This window comes from Camelus bactrianus, chromosome X (genome assembly GCF_048773025.1).
Source record: "Camelus bactrianus isolate YW-2024 breed Bactrian camel chromosome X, ASM4877302v1, whole genome shotgun sequence".
Classification (NCBI taxonomy): domain Eukaryota; kingdom Metazoa; phylum Chordata; class Mammalia; order Artiodactyla; family Camelidae; genus Camelus; species Camelus bactrianus.
This window is the reverse complement of record NC_133575.1, coordinates 39,197,716-39,220,128: the sequence shown is the minus strand read 5'-3', so window position 1 is coordinate 39,220,128 and position 22,413 is coordinate 39,197,716. Positions and strand designations below refer to the sequence as shown.

At 36.7% G+C, this 22,413-nt stretch overlaps 1 protein-coding gene across 2 annotated transcripts in view; it reads left to right on the top strand.

Moving 5' to 3' along the window:
- The window catches only part of SHROOM4 (shroom family member 4), a 201,609-nt gene that overhangs the window by 121,440 nt on the left and 57,756 nt on the right, over positions 1-22,413 (top strand). The window lies entirely within an intron of this gene.

The following is a 22,413-nucleotide window of genomic DNA, read 5'->3' as shown; positions in this document are numbered from 1 at the left end:
ATTTTCTATTAATGTTCCTAGGTCCCTGCCTTTCTAGAATAATTGTGTCTATGCCTACAAAAAAATCTTGATGAGATTTTGACAGGAATTATATTAAATCTGTATGTGCCTTTGGGGAGAACTGACATCTTTACTATATTGAGTCTTCTAATCTATGAACACAGTGTGTTTCTCTGTTTACTTAGATCCTCTTTGATTTCTTTCATCAGCATTGTTGTCGTTCTCAGCATACATGTCCTCTACATTTTCTGTTAGATTTACACCTAATTATTTCATTTCCTTTGCAGAAATTGTAAATGATATTTTTAAAAATGTGTTTCCTCATGTCTGTTGTTAATGTATAGAAATGAAATTGCTTTTTGTGTTGACCTTGTATGCTTCAAACTTGCTAATCTTAGGAGTTCTAGGAATTTCCTTTGTTTATTTGCTTTTGTCTTTAGATTCCTTGGAATTTCTAGGTATGTCACCTATAAATAGGGACAGTTTTGTTTCTTCCTTTCCAATTTAAATACCTTTTGATTGCTTTTATGTACTTTATTGTGCTGGCTATAAATTCCAGTGCTATGTTGAATGAGAGTGAGGAGAGTGGATATCCTTCCTTTATTTTTGATCTTAAGGGGAAAGCATTCAGTCTTTCATTATGATGAAAGCAGTAGGATTTTTGTCGATGCTCTTTATCAAGTTGATAGAGTTTCCCTTTATTCCATGTTTGCTGAGAGTTATTATCATGAGTGGATGTTGGATTTTGTCAAATGCATTTTCTGTATGAATATATGTATGAGTTTTTTTTTTCTTTAACCTGTTGATATGATAACCTTCTTTAATCCATTAACTGATTTTTGAAAATTGAACCAGCTTTACATCACAGGAATAAATCCCACTTGGCCACATTATACCATTCATTTTATATATTGCCGAATTCTATTTTCTGATATTTTATTAAGGATTTTTTATTATGTGTGTCATTATTCATGAGGTCTGTAGTTTTATAAATCTGTCTTTGTCTGGTTTTTACTTCAGGGTAATACCAACTTCAGAAAATAAATTGGGAAGTGTTTCTTCCTCTTTGATTTTCTGGAAGATATTCTGTAGAATTGGTGCTGATTCTTCTTTAAACATTTGGTAGAATTCACCAGGGAAACCATCTGGGTCTGGGGATTTCTTTAGTGAGAATTTTTTTATGTACAAGTTAAATTTCCTTAACAATTGTGGGACTATTCAAATGATCTATTTCACATTGGGTAAGTTGTGATAGTTTGTAGTTTTCAAGGAATTGGTCCATTTCATCTAAGTTGTCGTATTTATGTTATAAAGTTGTTCAGTGTTCCCTTGCTGTCTGTTTTATATCTGCAAAATCTACAGTGAGAGCCTTTGCTTCATTCCCGATGTTGGTAATTTGTATCTTCTCTGTTTTTAACTTTGTAAATCTTGCTACAGGTTTGTCGATTTTATTAGCCTTTTCAATGAACCAGTTTTTCCCCCATTGATTTTCTTTAATTTTTAAATTCAAATTTCATTGATTTTTGCGCTTATCTTTACTATTTCCTGCCTTCTGCTTGCTTTGGGTTTCTTTTCCTTTTCTAGGTTTTTGACATAGGATCTTAGATTATTAATTTGAGCCTTTTTTTCTTTTCAAATTTAAGCATTTAGTGCTATAAATTTTCCTCTTAGCCCTACTTAAGCTGTGTCACACAGATTTTAGTATTTTGTGTTTTCATTTTCATTTAGTTAACTGTAATTTTGTATTTCTCTAGAGAGTTCCTCTCTGATCAATTCATTACTTAGAAGTATATTATTTAGTTTCCATTTATTTCCATTTCTATTACTCATTCCTAGATTGATTTCACTGTGGTCAGAGAATATGCTGTGTATGACTTCAAATCTTTATAATCTGTTAAGGTTTGTTTTACAGCCCAGGATATGGTCTATCTTGGTATATGTTCCATGAGCGCTTGAAAATAATGTGCATCCTACTGTTGTTGGGTAAGGTATTCTATAAATATAGATTGGATCTTATTGGTTGATGTAATGTTGATTCCTTGATTATTTTAGTTTCCTTGATTATTTTCTGTCTGGTGGTTCTATTAATTGCTGAGAGAGGACTGTTGAAGTCTCCAAGTATAGCTGTGGACATGTCTATTTTTCCTTCCAATTCTATCAGTTTTTGCCCAAACATTTTGCAGTTGTGTTGTTTGATGCATACACATTTAGGACTGTTGTATCATCTTGGTGGATTGACTCTTTATCATTTTGCAGTGTCCTTCTCTTTCTCCAGTAATTTTCTTTGCTCTGAAATTTGCTTTATCTGCTATTAATATAGACATTCCTTCTTTATTTTGATTAGTATTTATGTATTTTCTTAGCCTTTTACTTTCAATCTGCCTATATTATTTTATTTGAAGTGAGTTTCTTTTGACAGTATGTGGTTGGGTCATGTGTTTTTATGCACTCTGCTGAACTCATCTTTTAATTGGTATGTTTAGACTGTTTACACTTAATGTAATTATTGATGTTAGGACTTAAGCATAACATTTCATTTTGTTTTCTCTTTGTACTCTTTGTTTTTCTTGCCTTACTTTGGATTACTTAAACATTTATTTGAATTCCATTTTTATTTATCTCTAGTTTTGGGGTGTATCTCTTCATATAGACATTTTAGTGGTTGCTATAGGTATTATATATACCTAAATTCAGTCTATTGGTGTTGCCATTTTCCCATTTTGAGTGAAGAATAGAAAATTTATCTCCCTTTACAACCATTTATCCTCCCGCATTTATAATAACATTTCTTAAATATTTACACTACATATATTTACAGCCATTTCAGACATTGCTGTAATTTTTGTTTCCACCATCAAACATAATATAGAAAACTCAAGAGGAAAAGGAAGTCTATTGTTTTTATGCATTTGTGTGCGTGTGTGTTGTTTTTTTCCTTCCTGATATTCCAGGATTTTTTTCTATTGTCACTTCCTTTCTGTTTAGAGAAGTTCCTTTAGCGATTATTTTAAAATAGGTCTGCCAGTGATGAATTCTCTTAGTTTTCCTTCATCTGGAAATGTCTTGATTTTCCCCTTCATTCCTGAAGGATATTTTCTCTGGATATAGGATCCTGGGTTGATAGTTCTTTTCTTCCAGCAGTTGAAAAATATTGTGCCACTTCTTTCTGGATGCATTGATTTATGATGAGAAATATGTTTTTCAAATTCTTTTTCATAGACAGGTAAGATATTATTTCTCTCTCTCCCTGCTTTTAAGATTTATTTGTCTTTAGCTTTCAGACTTTTGGCTAAGATGTATTTTAGTATGAATTTCTTTGGGTTTATCCTGTTGGAGTTAGCTTAGCTTCTTGAGTTTCCAGGTCTATGTCTTTTGCTGAATTTGGAGCATTTTCAGGCATTATCTGTTCAAGTACTTTTTTCAGTCCTATCCTCTTTCATCTCTCTTTCTGTGACTCCAGTGCCATTATTATTAGATATTTCATTACAGTCCCACAGATTCCCTAAGGTTCTCTTTAGTTTTTTCAGTTTATTTTCTCTCCTCTGTTCATATAGTGGGTAATTTTTATTGTTCTGTCTTCAAATTCACTGATTCTTTTGTTCCCTCCATTCTGCTGTTGAGATTATTCATCTAGCTTTTTATTTTGAATATCATATTTTTAAGTTGTAAAATTTTCTGGTTCTTCTTTATATCTTCTGTTTCTTTATTGAAAATTTCTATTCCTTTATTTGTTTCATGCATCTCTATAACTGCTCATTAAAGCATTTTTATTATGGTCACTTTGTCATATGATTCTAACATTTTTGGCATTTTTAAACATTTTTTATTGAGTTATAATCATTTTACAATGTTGTGTCAAATTCCAGTGTAGAGCACAATTTTTCAGTTATACATGAACATATATATATTCATTGTCATATTTTTTTCTCTTTGAGGTACCATAAGATCTTGTGTATATTTCCCTGTGCTATACAGTGTAATCTTGTTTATCTATTCTACAATTTTGAAATCCCAGTCTATCCCTTCCCGCCCTCCACCCCCCTGGCAACCACAAATCTGTATTCTCTGTCTGTGAGTCTCTTTCTGTCCTGTATTTACGCTTTGTTTTTGTTTGTTTGTTTGTTTGTTTGTTTTTGTTTTTGTTTTTTAGATTCCACATATGAGCGAACTCATATGGTATTTTTCTTTCTCTTTCTGGCTTACTTCACTTAGAATGACATTCTCCAGGAGCATCCATGTTGCTGCAAATGGCATTATGTTGTCGGTTTTTATGGCTGAGTAGTATTCCATTGTATAAATATACCACCACTTCTTTATCCAGTCACCTGTTGATGGACATTTAGGCTGTTTCCATGTTTTGGCTATTGTAAATAGTGCTGCTATGAACATTGGGGTGCAGGTGTCATCCTGAAGTAGATTTCCTTCTGGATACAAGCCCAGGAGTGGGATTCCTGGGTCATATGGTAAGTCTATTCCTAGTCTTTTGAGGAATCTCCACACTGTTTTCCATAGTGGCTGCACCAAACTGCATTCCCACCAGCAGTGTAGGAGGGTTCCCCTTTCTCCACAGCCTCTCCAGCATTTGTCATTTGTGGATTTTTGAATGACGGCCATTCTGACTGGTGTGAGGTGATACCTCATTGTAGCTTTGATTTGCATTTCTCTGATAATTAGTGATATTGAGCATTTTTTCATGTGCTTTTTGTTCACTTGTATGTCTTCCTTGGAGAATTGCTTGTTTAGGTCTTCTGCCCATTTTTGGATCGGGTTGCTTATTTTTTTCTTGTTGAGTCATATGAGCTGCTTATATATTCTGGAGATCAAGCCTTTGTCGGTTTCACTTGCAAAAATTTTCTCCCATTCCGTAGGTTTTCTTCTTGTTTTATTTCTGGTTTCCTTTGCTGTGCAGAAGCTTGTAAGTTTCATTAGGTCCCATTTGTTTATTCTTGCTTTTATTTCTATTGCTTGGGTAGACTGCCCTAGGAGAACATTTTTGCGATGTATGTCAGATAATGTTTTTCCTGTGTTTTCCTCTAGGAGATTTATTGTATCTTGCCTTATGTTTAAGTCTTTAATCCATTTTGAGTTGATTTTTGTATATGGTGTAAGGGACTGTTCTAGCTTCATTGCTTTACATGCTGCTGTCCAGTTTTCCCAACACCATTTGCAGAAGAGACTGTCTTTATTCCATTGTGTTTTCTTGCCTCCTTTGTTGAAGATGAGTTGACTGAAAGTTTGTGGGTTCATTTCTGGGCTCTCTATTCTGTTCCATTGGTCCATATGTCTGTTTTTGTACCAACACCATGCTGTCTTGATGACTGTAGCTCTATAGTATTGTCTGAAGTCTGGGAGAGTTATTCCTCCAGCTTCTTTCTTTCTCTTCAGTAATGCTTTGGCTATTCTAGGTCTTTGGTGGTTCCATATAAATTTTATTATAACTTGTTCTAGTTCTGTGAAATATGTCTTAGGTAATTTGATAGGGATTGCATGAAATCTGTAGATTGCCTTGGGCAGTGTGACCATTTTAACCATATTGATTCTTCCAATCCAAGAGCATGGGATATCTTTCCATTTTTTAAAGTCTTCTTTAATTTCCTTCATCAGTGGTTTCTAGTTTTCTGTGTATAATTCTTTCACCTCCTTGGTTAGATTTATTCTTAGGTATTTTATTACTTTGGGTGCTATTTTAAAGGGGATTGTTTCTTTACTTTCTTTTTCTGTTGATTCATCGTTAGTGTAAAGAAATGCAACTGATTTTTGAACGTTAATCTTGTCACCTGCTACCTTGCTGAATCTTTGATCAGCTCCAGTAGTTTTTGTGTGGACCTTTTAGGGTTTTCTATATATGGTATCATGTAATCTGCATATAGTGACACTTTTACCTCTTCTTTTCCAATTTGGATCCCTTTTATTTCTCTCTCTTGCCTGATTGCTGTGGCTAGGACTCCAAGACTATGCTGAATAGAAGTGGTGATAGTGGGCAGCCTTGTCTTGTCCCAGATTTTAGTGTGAAGCTTTTGAGTTTTTCACCATTGAGTACTATGCTGGCTGTAGGATTGTTTGGCATCTTGATATGAGTGTCTATTGATGATCTTTTTCCATTCAGTTTGAGATATTCCTAGTTCTTAGTATGACAAGTGATTTTCAATTGAATTCTAGACATTTTGAGTATTATATTATGAAACTTTGAATCATATTTAACCCTTCTGTTTTAGCTGGCTTCCTTTGACAGCGCTCTAGCAGGGGAAAGGGGTTGCTGCCTACTGGCTGTCACATGGATGTAGAAGTCCTGGTTCCCTACTTGAAATTTACTAATACCCAAGGAGGGAGGCCCCTTTCTCCTGCCTAGCCTGTCCTCGCTGCTCCCCATGTGGCCTCCTCTGACATGACTTCAAGAGGGAGAGGGAGTGGCCCCTTGTTACCACGGGTGGGGGTACCTGCCCACACTTCCTACATGGTCTCCATTGACATTGTGGGTGAAGGAGGGCTGGTTACCACCCAGCATGGATGATATCTCAGTATTCAGCCTTTTCTGCCACCACCTTGGCCATGGTGATATCAGAAAAGACTTCATTGTAGTCTAGCCAGGGTGGAAGTCTAGGCTCCCCATACAGCCTTTGTTAGCATGAGTTGGAGATGGGGCCATGGTTTTTCTGTGATGTTCGGCTGGAGGAAAGCAGTTATATCTAAATGTTTTCTGCCTTGGTAGGCTACCCCTCTCCTGGTTCTCTGGATACAAAGAGCAGGCTCCTGTTGGGAATTATTTTGTCTGTACCCATTAGCATTTCCAGTTTGTTGCTTCTCAGCTACAGGCCTGGATTATATAAGGCAAAAAGAAAACCCAGGGAACTTAATACCATGTTGGTCCTTGGAACAGAAGGTCACTAGTCAATCTGCTTTCTTAACGTAATAGAAGTCTTTTTTATTACATCAAGACTCTTCTAATGGATTGTTTGTTTTTTACTCTTGAGCTTTAAAATTTCTCTCTGTATTCTAGTTACTAGTTGTTTGTCAGGTGTATGTTTTGCAAATATTTTCTCCTAATGAGTGGTATCAGAGGAATCCAGATGAGAGTCTTCTTATGTTTGTTTTACATACAAAGTCCAAGGTTTTTAGTTGTTGTCAATGGACAGAATAAGGAAAGCTCACCTACTCCATATTCATAGAAGCGGAAGTCTCAATAACGTTTTAATTCCTCATCCTGAGATTTTTAAGCCTTACATCGCCATATCTTCAATAAATTCAAAATTAAATAAATGTCTAAATTGGATAAATATCTTTATTAAAAATCAAATGTCTTACAAAAATGAATCTAGACACAGACCTTACATCCTTCATAAAAATTAACTCAAAATGGATCATAGGCCTAAGTATAAAACGTAAAACTATAAAACTCCTAGGAAATAACATAGGACAAAACCTAGATGACCTTGGGGATGGCAATGACTTTTTAAGATACAACACCAAAGTCACAATCCATAAAAGAAATAATTGATAAGCTAGAATTCATTAAGATTAAAAACTTCTGCTCTGGGAACAACATTGGCAAGACAGTGAGAAGACAAGCCACAACTGGGAGGAAGTAGTTTCAAAAAAATACATCAGATAAAGAACTGTTATGCAAAATATACAAAGAACTCTTAAAACACAACAATAAAAATCAAACAACCTAATTTAAAAATGGGCCAGAGACTTAACAGACAACTCACCAAAGAAAATACAAATAGCAAATAAGCATATGAAAAGATGCTCCACATCATATGTCCTCAAGAAAATGCAGAAGGGGAGGGTAAAGCTCAGTGGTAGAGCACATGCCTGGCATGCACAAGGTCCTGAGTTCAATCCCTAGTACTCCATTAAATCAATCAATCAATCACTCAGTCAATCTAATTACCTACCCCTAAACAAACTTTAAACATTTTTAAAAAGAAAATGCAAATTATAACAATAATGAGATATAACTACTCATATGTTAGAATGCCCAAAATCTGAAACACTGACACTACCAAATACTGGCGAGAACGTGGAGCAACAGGAACTCTTATTCATTGCTGGTGGGAATGCAAAATGGTACAGCCACTTTGGAAGATTGACAGTTTCTTATAAAACCAAATATACTCTTACCATAAGATCCAGCTATCATACTCCTTGGTGTTTACCCAAAAGGGATGAAAACCTAGTCCACTCATAAACATGCAAACTGATGTTTATAGAAACTTTTTTCATATTTGCCAAAACTTAAGAACAACTAAGATGTCCTTCAGAATGGATAAATAAACCATGATGCATTCAGACAATGGAATATTATTCAGTGCTAAATAGATATGAACTATCAAGCCATGAAAATACATGGAGGAATCTTTAATGAATATTACTAAGTGAAAGAAAGTGGTCTGAAAAGACTACATACTGTATGATTCCAACTATATGGCATTCTTGAAAAGGCAAAACTATAGAGACAGTAAAAAAAATCCATGGTTGCCAGGGGTTAGCAGGGAGGAAGGGAGGGATAAAAAGGCAGAACAAAGAGGATTTTTAGGGCTGTGAACTATTCTGATGATACTCTAATGGTGGCTACATGCCATTATGCATTTATTCAAACCCACACAACGTACAACACCAAGCATGAACCCTTATGGAAACTATGGACTTTGGCTCGTTATGTTGTGTTAATGTAGGTTTATCAATTGTAACAAATGTACCACTTTGGTGGGGGATGTAGATAATGGGGAAGTTTATGCATGTATGGGGGAAAGGGTATATGGGAAATCTCTGTACCTTTCTCTTAACTTTGCTGTGAATCTATATATGTGCTAAATAAACTAGTCTTTTTAAAACCACAAGGCCTTTTTAAAAACAGCTAAACTAAGCAAACCTTAAAGCACCAAAAGTGTTTCTTCTAGCTGATAAAAGAAACATATGAATTCTGAAGGTGGTCAGTATATTTCACTGGTTCTTACTACTTAACAGCTTCTTCAAGCCCCAGTCTTAAACTTGGACCCTGATGAGTATGCCAACCCTGGATCTTAGTGCATGTGTCAAGATCCCTTCTGGGGATTTGTCTCTGAACTGCCAGCTTTCTGGACTTTAGGCCAGTTTCTATTTTGAGTGAAAGCTCCAATCTAGCAAGAGTACATTGATTGCTTTCCAGCTAATCAAAGGGAAAGCATTGGTTGGCCGTTCTGGCATTCTTGTTCAGCTAAAAATGATTATGTCTCTGGCTCCTAATGCAAAGATATATTCCTCCTTTTTTTTTTCTCCTGTGATGAGGATGCAGAATATCCTTCAATTTTGTTAAGTATAAAGTTAATGTATGCCTTTGAATAGTCTTTGAGAAGTTATACAGCGTAGGTTTTCTCTCTAGGGGAAAGAGCAAAACATCACCTGCCCTTCTCTTTCTCTGAGTCATAAAATTGGTATGATTTAAATTTACACACAGTGAAAGTGACTTACCTGAGGTTGTCCCTCTCTGCACTTCAGGAATAGATTTCTTAAAGTACCCATGGTCCTTCCAACAGAATGGAACATTTTGAACAAAAATTCAAAACTAGTTTTGGTACATGAATTTTGTACAAAATTAGGAAAATTTTCTCTCAGGATAGCCTCCTTCTCTCTCTTATTCTTTTTTTAAATGGATTTTTATTTATTTTGGTGGGGGGAGGTAATTAAGTTAATTAATTTATTATTTTTAATGGAACTACTGGGGATTGAACCTAGGACCTCACACATATTAACCATGAGCTGTACCACTGAGCTATACCCTCTCTCTCTCATTCTTTGTGTGTGTGTGTGTGTGTGTGTGTGTGTGTGTGTGTATGTGTGGCAGGGAGATTCTTTGCTAGTCTATACTTCTTGGTTTGGGGTTCAATAAAGGAAAGTTTTAGGATGAGTGAGAAAAGGCACCCATGAAGTGATGGGAGTTTGGCTGATCTCTTATATGTGATTCAGGATCACTATCATGATGAATTCCCCCAGAACAGAAAGAAGTGCTGAACGTCTCCTTTCATGCCACAGTAAAAAGAATTTCTTCCTTCCTCCCTATTGCCTATCAGGATGAACACTTGCAATGGCCATTGGATTGCCACCACTGGACAGGGACTCCAATCCAGTCCATGTGTTGACTGTAGAATCCATTTCTTTTCCCTGTATTAACATTACTGGGAAGGGGGAAGGGTATAGTTCAAGTGGTAGAGTGCATGCTCAGCACCCAAGAGGTCCCGGGTTCAATCCCTGGTAACTCCTCCAAGCGGAGATCAATGAAGAAACCTAATTACCTCCCCCCCATAAAGTCATTGGGACTGTCACAGTTCTACAGCTCACTGAAATAGTGCTTTATCAGTTCTCTACCAAGTAGTTGATTTGATAATGTTAAGACCAACAAGGGATGAACTGAGTTTTCCAAAGGGATTTGGATTTAGGCCAAAGGGTTTCTTCAAGGTGCCTTCCCACCTAAGCTTGAGGTTCAGTCAGCACCATGATTACTTTCAGATTTAAAAGACTTTCTGTAAATGTTAATTCTGTCCCCCTATCCTAACACTTACAATGGCTCAGATGCAGTGCGAGTAGCTCTTAAGTGCGTCATGTTCATTTAATCATCACAGCTCTCTTAGGAGGTATAGGGATGACTATATCCCCATATTACAGACGAGGAGACTGAGGTATAAAGGAATGAAGTAATCACAAGTCCACTATCTCATAGCCCGGTCAATCTGGACTCCATAGTATATAGTTTGCTCTCTATAATACCTCAGTTGTTTCCCAACTACCTACCTATTTTGCTTCTGTCTGTATAATATTTTCAGAGGCTGCACATTGAATATATTAGTTGAGCTCTTCAAGAAATCCTTATATGACTTTAAAAATCCTTAGGCTGTACATGCTTTCTCCCTTGCCTCACCCTGTATTAGTCTCAGCAGTAACCTTGCACCCCAGTAGAACCCAGAGCAAAAGAAAGTGGAAGTTGGTCAGAGAGGACAGTTGAACCTTTCTCAATCACCCAGGCTCTAGCTTTGCCTTGACCTGGGATGCTTGCTAGTCTTGACAGAAGAATAAATGGAATGAATCGGCCTCACAGATAGGGTGAGAGTTAAGGTTTTGGATGTGGGTCGGTTTGCAACTGAACTGATGGCTTTTGGCTTCTTATATTAAGAGATTCAGTAGCCGTCTGCTGGGTGAAGGCATCTTCTTTTCCAACATGAAGCTGGGTCAGTCTCAGTCAGCAGAAAAATGTTGTGATTTGTATTCTGTATTCTTCCCATTTCTTTGGGTTGTGCTATGTTTAATAAAGCATGCATTAGGAGATACTGAAAAAAGAGATTGTAATCTAGTCTTTTTCTCCCAATTGGTTTAAATTGCCCCCAAAGTGCCTGCATGTGTGTGTGTGTGTATGTGTGTGTTTTAGACCAAGTATCACTGAAGAAGTTGACACCTCATTAGGCATAGGTTATTGCGTTTGTGGAACAAAAATCTCCCTGAAGTGATATATCTACTCTGTGTCATAAAAAATTAATTCACTTTATGTGAGCATGTTTTCATTTCAGGCATCTTTAATAGGGAAATATATTCTGCTAGATTAGTTTACAGTGTTTCTAAATAATAAATTATAAACACCGATAAAAGACAACAGCTAAAATGTGCATATTTGAGAGTTGATTATATGTTGATTAACCTTATGTGCTTTTGCCATAATTCTTACTATTGCCATTTTCCTTTGGTGTCAAACAATTCATTTTTGGAACATAACATGCATAATTATAAATGTTAATATAGCACCCTGCTGTATCTCATATCTCTGTGCATTATGGTACAAGTTTACTTCGGAGACACAAATGTACTTTCTTTCATTATTCATAGTAACTGTAATTAGACACTAAACCTGAGATAGAAATATATTCATTATTTACCTATTTTGTTAATCTGAATTTTTTTCTTACATAAAGACTATAGAAAAATCGTGTTTATAATTCAACCAAGAACCATGGGAGCCTGTTTAGAAAATGAAAATAATAGAAAGGAATCTGTGTAATGGAGGATGGAGCAATGGCCTTTAATCACAGGCTCTGAGTACTCAGTGGACCAGTAGGAAGGTCTTTAACCATCTCACAGTCTTGTCTTTATGGGTAATTCAGGGCAGTATTTCCCACCTGACTGGGATCTGGTAGGGATTGAATAGGCACTTCATGAGAAAGTGCCTAGAATAGTACCTGATACTGGGAACATAACTAGTGAATGTGTACTATTTTTAATATGACATTTAAAAGTGAAAAACGAAGTAGACATTTTCTAAACATTAATTCACCAAATATTTCTTAAACTACCAAGTTCATATGATATAAGTTCATTGATTTAATAAATATTTTTTTAATTTGAGTGCAAAGCATGTACATAACAGTATGTAGTGGGGACCACAGCAGGACCATATTCTAACCCTGAATTCTAGTGGAGGAAGATAAGGCACACATAGTTCAAATGGTTGAGCAAGGAGGTGGATGGTTGTCAAGATGAGTGACACCAGCAGCAAGTGATTGTGAAAACTGGAAGAATAACATCACAGGAGCTTGAACAAAAGAGGGGGAGTTTGGCTCAAGTCCTAAATGGTATATGGGAAGGCATAAAAAGAGGATGGGGTTACACTGTTCGTGGGAATGCAAATTGGTGCAGCCAATATGGAGAACAGTATGGAGGTTCCTTAAAAAACAAAAAATTGACTTACAGTATGATCCAGCAATCCCACTCCTGGGCATATATCCAGAGAAAACTCTAATTCAAAAAGATACATGCACCCCAATGTTCATAGCAACACTATATACAATAGCCAAGACATGGAAACAACCTAAGTGTCCATCGACAGAATGGATAAAGAGGTTATGTATATATATAAATATATATATTTATAGACACATACAATGGAATATTACTCAGCCATAAAAAAGAATGAAATAATGCCATTTGCACTAACATGGATGGACCTGGAGATCATCATACTACATGAAGTAAGTCAGTCAGAGAAAGACAACTACCATATGATATCACTTATATGTAAAATCTAAAAAATGACACAAATGAAGTTACTTACAAAACAGAGACTCACAGACATAGGAAACAAACTTATGGTTACCAGCGGGGAAGCAGGGGAGTGATAAATTGGGAATTTGGGATTGGCAGATACAAACTACCATGTACAAAGTAGATAAACAAGTTACTACTGTATAGCACAGGGAACTATATTCAGTGGCTTACAGTAACATGTAATGAAAAATAATGTGAAAATAATATGTGTGTGTGTGTGTATATATATATATTCAGATATATATATCTCTGAATCACTTTGCTGTACACCAGAAGATAATACAACATTGTAAATCAACTATACTTCAATAAAAAGTGGGGGGGAAAAGAGGATGGAGAGAAATGTAGATGTAGGTTTAAGCAATATTAAGAATGCCCATCCAAATTAAGATTTATGTAGTGGAACAGTGAGAGGTAAATTGGAAGGTCCAGAAGAGCAGACTCTATCTAGTAGGCAATGAGGAGTCATTGCAGGATTGAGAACAGGTGAATAAGAATGAAATTGATATTTTTGGGGAAACTGGTGTGAGTTGGACTAGATGTCTGGAGGCCATGTGACATGATTACTTATGTACAATAGTGACGGTATGAGTTAATGAGGGAGATGTTTCAAAGCCAGGACTTGGTGACTAATTCAGTATCAACGCTGAAGAATAGAAGGAAACAACAGTTACAAGGTTTGAGCCAGCCAGATCTTTAAGGATTTAAGACAAAACAAAAAGATATGTTAGGAAAAGCTAGGCTTGGTGTCAGTGTTTATTTAGTTTTTTGTTTGGTTTTGTCTTTAGCTTGAGGTGACTGATGGGATATATAGCGATTCAACTGGCAGTTGTAGAGTGTAGGTAGAACTTGTGTGGTGCTTAGGTCCAGATAAGGACCAGAGATTGTTCTAGATGCATAGAATGTTACTCCTAATCCAAACTAGTCTCAGTTACACATAAATATCTTCAAGTGGTCACTTCATCCTAAAAAATGTCATCTGCCCTTAACTTTCACCCTCCTCCAACTACTAATCTCTTATCCTTCACAGCCAAGCATCTTAGGCTCCTGAAAAGTATCCTTACACTCATTGTCTCCATTTTCTTCCTCCCATTTTTCTCACTTCAGTCTGGCTTCTGCCACTACTGTGACAGTCTTTTCAGTATAGTTCCAAGATGAATTAGTGTCTTCCAGATTGAAAAAAAATCAAGGAGCATCTTTTCTTCTCCTTTTCCAGTGGGCAATTTTTCAATAGCAGTTTTTCAACAGTACAGTGGAAGTAGTACAATGGAAGGGACATAGCCATTGGTGTATAATAACACTGGTGTAAAATCACGTATCAGCTGGCTAATCTTTAGCAAGTTAGTTAACCAAAATGTTCTCATCTACAAGAAGGGGATAATGGTATCTACCTTACAGAGTTATGTTAGTAAATGAGCTGATATGTATAAAGCCCTTTGAAAATAGTTGTTGCTTAATGTATGAGTAAATAAGGTGATATGTATAGAGCCCTTGGAAAATAGTTGTTGCTTAATAAATATTAGCCCTGTTGAAGTTTTGTTTCCTGGAAATTTCTTCTCTTTGATTATTAAACATCTATTTCTCTTGGTTTTCTTCCTACTACTTATTTTCAGCTCTCTTTACCTAATTGGTCTCTTAACTACTGATATACCCTAGCAGAGTGGTCCTCAAACTTGAGTGTATATTAGAATCCCCTGTAGGGTTTGTTAAAAAACATATTGCTTCCCTTTCCTCCCTAGAATTTCTGATCCAGTCGGGATCCAAGAAGCTCTTGGGTAGTGCTGGTGCTGCAGATCTGAGGACTGAACTTTGAGACCCACTAACCTAGAGTTCTGTCGTAGACCATCTTTCTCATTCTATGAACTTTTCTTGAAAAGCTTCAGGTATAACTGATGACTCTCAGATTTCTATATCCAGAGAAGGCCACACTCCTAGATGCCAGACTCATTGTCAACCGCATGTTACACTTCACCACCAAGTTGCCTCCCAAACACATTATAATCCAATGTGCCCAAGCTGATTCTAAAGTACATATGGAAATATAAATCTATAAGATTAGTCAGGAAGGGTCTGGAAAAGAAGAGTAATAAGGGAGAAAGGGACCAGGCCTGTTGAAACATGTTATAAAACTACAGTAATTAAAGCAGTCTGGTACTAGCACCTGAATAGACAGATCAGTGGACCATAATTGAGCCTAGTAATTGATCCAAAGGCATAGTATAATATATAATTTTAATATGTGATTTTACTGTGAAATATTAAAGGTCTTTCTAAGCAAGGCACAAAGGAAGCCATAAAGAAGAAAATTGTTAAATTTGATTACACAGAAGTTAAAATTTACAGCACCACAAAAACACATAAACAAAATCCAAAGACAAAAAACTGAGAAAAAAAATTTGCATTTGATATGAGAAAGAGCTGGTTCCTTTTGTATATAAAGAGCTCTTGAGATTAAGAATCACTAAGGAAAATACCAACAAACCATTATGGAAAAAAAGATGAAAAACAGACCTAAACAGGAAGTCCAGGGAAAAAGAAAATTGGCCTATAAAAATACATGAAAAGATGCCCAACAACACTCATAATTAAATATACATTAATTTAAGCAACAGCTCTCACCTTAACATACAACTTTAACCTATCAAAATCACAAAAATCAGAGCATTTACTATACTTTTTTTTTTGGCAAGCTTGTGGAGAAATGCATACTCTTTACACATTGCTGTATGCCTTTCTACTCAAAGTGTGATCCTTGGACCAGCAGTATCAGCATAAACTGACAACTTATTAGAAATGCAGCCCCAAATCAGAACTACTAAATCAGAATCTGCATTTTAATGAGATCCCTAGGTGATTTGTTTGCACATGAAATTTGAAAAGCGCTGCTCTAATACATTGTTGGTGAAAATGCAAATTAGCATAACCTCTTTGGATTTCAGGAGACTTTATCACAATTAAGCATTCATATGCTGTGAACCAGAATTCCACTTACAGGAATTTATCTAACAGATAGAAACATACGTGTGTGTGAAGACATGCTTAAAGGTATTCATTGCAGCATTATTTGTATTTTAAAAAATTAGACACAACCTTAATATTCATTAATTGGTTAAAGATTAAATAACTGTGAAAAATTCACATGGTACAATACTAGGCAGTTAATGAAACATTTGTGAAAAATTACATGCAGATACAAAATTGTCTCCAAATGTTGTTAGGCATAAACAGCAAGATTCTGAACAGTATTCTAGTGTGCTTTTTTGTGTTCTGCTACTATGATTCCCAATCTACAGATAATGAAAGTGAGGCAGAGATGTTAAATAACTGGCCCAGGGCAATACAGCTAGCAGTGGCAGATTCAGGTGTAGACTGTCTGGTTCCAGAGCTTACATTCTTAACACAATGCCATGATGCTGCTCAGGGGTAAACAAGAAACTTAATTTTGATGGCCCCTGGACTGTCCAGAACTCATTATTCATTGTATATGCCTTTGTACTATTTGGAATGGTTTACCTTTTGCAAGTATTGCTTTAAAAAAATAAAAACTTAAAAAGTTCAAGATTTGCAAATACTACTATATATAAAATAGATAAACAACAAGTTTCTTCTCTATAGCACAGGGAACTATAATCAATATCTTGTAGTAACCTATAATGAAAAAGAATATGAAAATGAATATATGTATGTTTATGTATAACTGAAACATTATGCTGTACACCAGAAATTGACACAACATTGTAAACTGACTATAGCTCAATTTTAAAAAGGCACTCCTGCCTGAATGCTGGGTATTCACACTCCTTGTCAACCCCCAGCACAATGCAACCTGCTTCTCTGGCTCTCCCCCCACCTCCCAGCTAGTTCAGTCTTTCCCCCTGATTTCCTATAGGCCCCAGAACTCTTCTTGGTCACCCAGGATACCTGGGAGACTTTCCCTTTTATTCTCAATTTTAGGTTCATCATCCCCCACCCCTTCCCATCCTTCTCTCTGTACCTGTAGGTGAGGTAGGTTAGGGTAGTAGTTGAGAACATCAGCTCTGGAGCCAGGCTGCCTAGCTTTGAATACCATCTCTGTGACTTTGTAGTTCTGTGATCTTGGGCAAGTTCCTCAACTTCTCCAAGCCTCTGATTTTCCCCACCATGTGACGGGGATGACAGTGGTAGAACCTGCTTCATAGGAGTGTTATGAGTATTAAAAGTTTTCGTATTTGTAATATAAACACTGTAAGTGTAACCGAGCAAGATCCTATTGTCGTCATTGTTGAACATCTGATATCTGTAATGGCGTTTGTAACTGCTTAACTGTATAATGGTTTAAAGGGTTTTTCTCATGCTCTTGCTGACCAGGGTTGGGCTTGAGAGGATGGAGGCTTGAGTGGTCCACTCAACCTTCTCATGCTGCTGTGTGCAGGGATCATGCTCAGTGTCCTGCTCTTGACCCCAGTGCCCTCCTCTTGACCCCTTGTGGTTTCCTTGCATCTTGTTGTTTAAGCTGTAGGCTTCAGTTGCTTTAGCCTGACAAAGGATTAACACTGCCTTTTCTACTTCATCCAGAACTCTGTCCTTGACTCTCAATTCAGTAAGCAGGGTATGGAGGCCATGTTTGGGCAACATAAGTGCTTTTGAGATAAAAGACCTAAAGTATAGGGTGAGAGAATCTTCTCAGATTGGCATAGGAGGCAAGCCTTTTTCTCCTTTGGAGGTCTTTTCTACTAAAGATGGCTCGTTAGGGTTAGGAACAAGTACACATGAGTCAGCAAGAATCCCCACCCCTTTTCAAATCTCCTGTCATTCTGGCTTATTTCCCCAAATGGATGATGGACCAAAAGCTTCTTGAGGCTCATAGTGTAGACTTGTTAGACTCCTTGGCACCTACTAGATACATGATAGACACAGGGTTTATTCCTATCACTCTTATAATTAAATCCCAAGTCCTCCTTACAGTGACCTACTCACCTGGCCCGTGGTTCCTTCCCCAACCTCATTTCCTCCCTCTTTTTGTCCAGTTCATTCTGCTCCAGCCACATTGGCTTTCATGCTGTCTTGGACCATGGCTAGCTGATCCTGTTTCAGGACCACTGCCTTGGCTGATGCCTCTGCTTGGATCATTCTTCCCTCAGATATTCACCTGTCTCCTCTCCTGACTTCATTTAGGTCACTGCTCAAATATCACCTCCTAACAGAGGCTTTCCCTGACCACACTCTCTAAAATAGCATTGGCCCCCGAATAGCCCCGTTGATCAGTCTACCCCTTACCCTGCTTTTTCTGTCTTCAGAGCACTTACACTACCTGTCATATTATATATTTATTGAGTTGAGCACCATGAGGACTGTCTTGTCTGTTTTATTCATTGGTTTGTCCCTAGCACCTTGAACAGTGCTTTTTTGGCTCTCAATAACTAAGGGATGAATCAATCAATCAAGGAATGTGTAAATGAATGAATTCAATGCAAGTACCTGTGTAGAAGGTGAAATAACAAATTCTGTTCACTCCTAGAATTTTAAATACTTTATCATTTTCATTCCACAATTGTGTCTTTCAGCTTTAGCATTTTCAAATTAAATCCACATATCTATGTATGGGTTTTATTTCAATTTTCCAAACATCACCTTGACGAAATTTAAAATCCAATTGAAGTCAAGTTCAGTTTTCAAATAACTGATTTGTTTGTTCTCCATCCCATGGGGAAGGAACGTACATGCTTGAGAGTGTGTGTGTGTGTGTGTGTGTATGTGTGTATGTGTGTGTTTGTGTGTGTGTGTGTGAGAATGAGAGAACAGTTACCTGCAGTGAGGAAATTGGGTAGGGAGTGGGTTGGAGAGGCAGGAGTAGGGATTCCAGGTTCCCCAGAAGTAAAATAATTTTGTTTCAATTGCTGTATTTTTTTCCTAAATTGTTGATTCCAAATCCATTTAAAAAAACCTAACTGAAAGCCAAAGAAATGAAAAGCTTGATGAACCTAGAGGTTTGTAAACGTAAATACATCAGTTCAGGGAATTTCCCAGGGGCTCATGCTGAGCCCTGTGAAACCAGGCAAGAGCCTTTATGAAGAGAAACTTCAGCAGAGGAGATAGATATACAGCAGCTGCTCAGCAGCTCATATCTTCATTCAACAATGGAAGTGGTGATGCGGGAACTGCCCTCTTAATTCTGGGATGTGCCTCACCATGAAGTAGAATGTACCTGCCCCTGGAGCCCAAATTCTATTCAAGCAGCTGCCCTCTATGATGGACATAGCCACTGGTAGTTGAAGGGAGGCTCCCGGGCTGCCTTGAAAGACAAGATCCCACATAAGTCAAAGCAGCAGCAGCAGTATTTTAAGGGAGCTATTTGAAAAAACTGTTTTCAAATGTATGGTAGCATTCTTTAGTTATGGGTCTCAAACTTGAGCATGCATCAGAATCACTTGGAGGGATTGTTAAAATTCAGATGGCTGGATAGGCACATGAAAAATGCTCAGTATCGCTAATTATCAGAGAAATGCAAATCAAAACTACAATGAGGTATCACTTCACACCAGTCAGAATGGGCATCATTCAAAAGTCCACAAATGATAAATGCTAGAGAGGCTGTGGAGAAAAGGGAACCCTCCTACACTGCTGGTGGGAATGCAGTTTGGTGCAGCCATTATGGAAAACAGCATGGAGATTCTTCAAAAAACTAAAAATAGGCTTACCATATGATACAGCAATCCCACTCCTGGCATATATCCAGAGGGAACTCTAATTCGAAAAGATATATGCACTCCAGTGTTCATAGCAGCACTATTCACAATAGCCAAGACATGGAAGCAACCGAAATATCCATTGACAGATGACTGGATAAAGAAGCTGTTGTATATTTATACAATGGAATACAACTCAGCCATAAAAAAGAATAAAATAATGCCATTTGCAGCAACATGGATGGACCTAGAGATCGTTACTCTAAGTGAAGTTAGGCAGAAAGAGAAAGAAAAATACCATATGATATAATTCATATGTGGAATCTTAAAAAAAAAAAGGACACTATGAACTCATCTACAAAACAGAAACAGACTCACAGACATAGTAAACAATCTTATGGTTACTGGGAAAAGTGGGTGGGAAGCGATAAATTTGGGAGTTTGAGATTTGCAAATTTTAGCCACTATATATAAAAATAGATTTAAAAAAACAAGTTTCTTCTGTATAGCACAGGAACTATATTCAATATCTTGTAATAACCTTTAATGAAAAAGAATATGAAAACAAATATATGTATGTATGTGCATAACTGGGACATTGTGCTGTATACCAGAAATTGACACATTGTAACTGACTGTACTTCAATTAAAAAATAAATAAATAAAAAATAAAATTCAGATGACTGGACTCTACTCTCAGAGTTTTTTTTTTTTTTTTTTTTTTGGTGGGGGAAGTGTGGGAGGCAATTAGGTTTATTTTTTATTTTTTAATTCTTATTTTTTATTGAAGTGTAGTCAATTTACAATATTAATTTCAGGTGTACAGCAAAGCAATTCAGTTATATATACACATACATATTTTTTTCAGATTCTTTTCCATTACACCTCATTACAAGAAATTGAATATAGTTCCCTGTGCTATACAGTAGATCTTTGTTGTTTATCTATTTTATATATAGTAATGTGTACCTATTGATCTCAAATTCCTAATCTATCCCACCTCCTCTTTTTTTAATGGAGATACTGGGGATTGAACCTAGGACCTCATGCATGCTAGGCATGTTCTCTACCACGGAGCTCTACCCTCCACCCCTACTCTCAGAGTTTCTGATTCAAAAGGTTTGGAGTGGGGTCCCAGAATTCATTTCTAGCAAGTTCCCAGGTGATGCCAATGCTGATTTATAGAACAAACTTTGAGAACTGTTGTTTAGGGGAAAAATGCAGAAATTTGGAAGCAAAGAACTAGGATTCAAGCTTTGTGTTATTTACTTCACCTCCAAGCTTGAGTTTCTTCTTTTCTAACACAGAGCTTGTAAGGTTGTTATAAGGGTTAAATGGAATAGTGTCAGTGAGATTTCTTTGTGAACTGGACATATGTATACAAATGTTACCAGTTAAGTGGCTTCGCAAATAGTACTTGCTGCCACCATCTCCCACCAGATTTTCCTGTGCTTTGACCCCTCTCCACCCAACTTTGTCCTACCAAGTCCATCAGGCACCTAGAAAGAAACTAAAGCCAAGAAGGCCCTGAATAATAAATTTTTTTATCCTATTGGACATGGCCTTGTTGCTGATCTTGATCTGACCCCTCTTTTCCTCTGTCTAATGTGTTCTCAACTTGCTCCTTATTCTTTAAGCCCTGGCCACCTTGCACAGCCAGGAATAGCATCTCGTGCTGATAACAGGGGTAAAGAACTTTCAGGTGGAACCTTTTTTAATTAGTAGAATAAACAGAGGAATCCACTGCTAAGCAGGAAAGCATTTGTTGGGGAAACCATTTTGCTAGGTTGGTGGGCTCTAGGCTGATTTCCCTGAGGGCAAAATCCAGATGTTTGAAAAAGTTAAGTGGATTCCTAAGTATAATTGCAGATTCTGAACTTAGGAATGTGTCAGCTGTATTAGACAGTTGCCAGGGTAAATGGTAGGTCTACGTAGAATGGTCTCCTTTTTCTTTGAGACCCTTTTCTCATCCCAAAGTAATATACATGTAATGTAGAAAATTTTGAAATTTTGTATAAGAAAATCAAAATGACCCTTAGTTCTGCCACACAGAGATAACTACTTAGTGGTAAGATATTAGGATATTTTCACCCAGCCTTTAAAAAAAAATTAGCCACTAAGAAATGTTTTACTTGAAAAGGAATAAGAAAGTCAAAAGCACCCATAACCATATCACTTTAAAATTACATAAAGTACAAAGGGAAAGTCCCCCTTCTGTCCCTATAATGCCGGCTTCCAAAATAATGTCGGTGGAAACTTCCCTGCATTTCCTTAGCTTGTACAGATGAAGAGATGATTATAATACAGTGTTACAATTTGTGTGTCCAGTGCTTGGCATGATGCTTTCCACTGAGGGAGCCACATGTCATCTTGTCTTTTAATATGTGAGTGCTTGTAAATGAATATATGTATATGGATATATTTTTTTTGAATTGGGCTGTACCATGTATAGGTTTGTGTATTGTTTTTTCACTTACCATTATATTGTGAGCCTTTTCCAGGATCATTAAGCAGCCTTCAAAACATTTTTTTTTACTTTTTTATTGACATATAGTTGATTTACAATGTTTTAGGTATACAGCAAAGTGATTCAGCAAAGTATCATATATATATGTATATATATATATATATATGTGTGTGTGTATGTGTGTGTGTGTATATATATATATATAAACTGAAT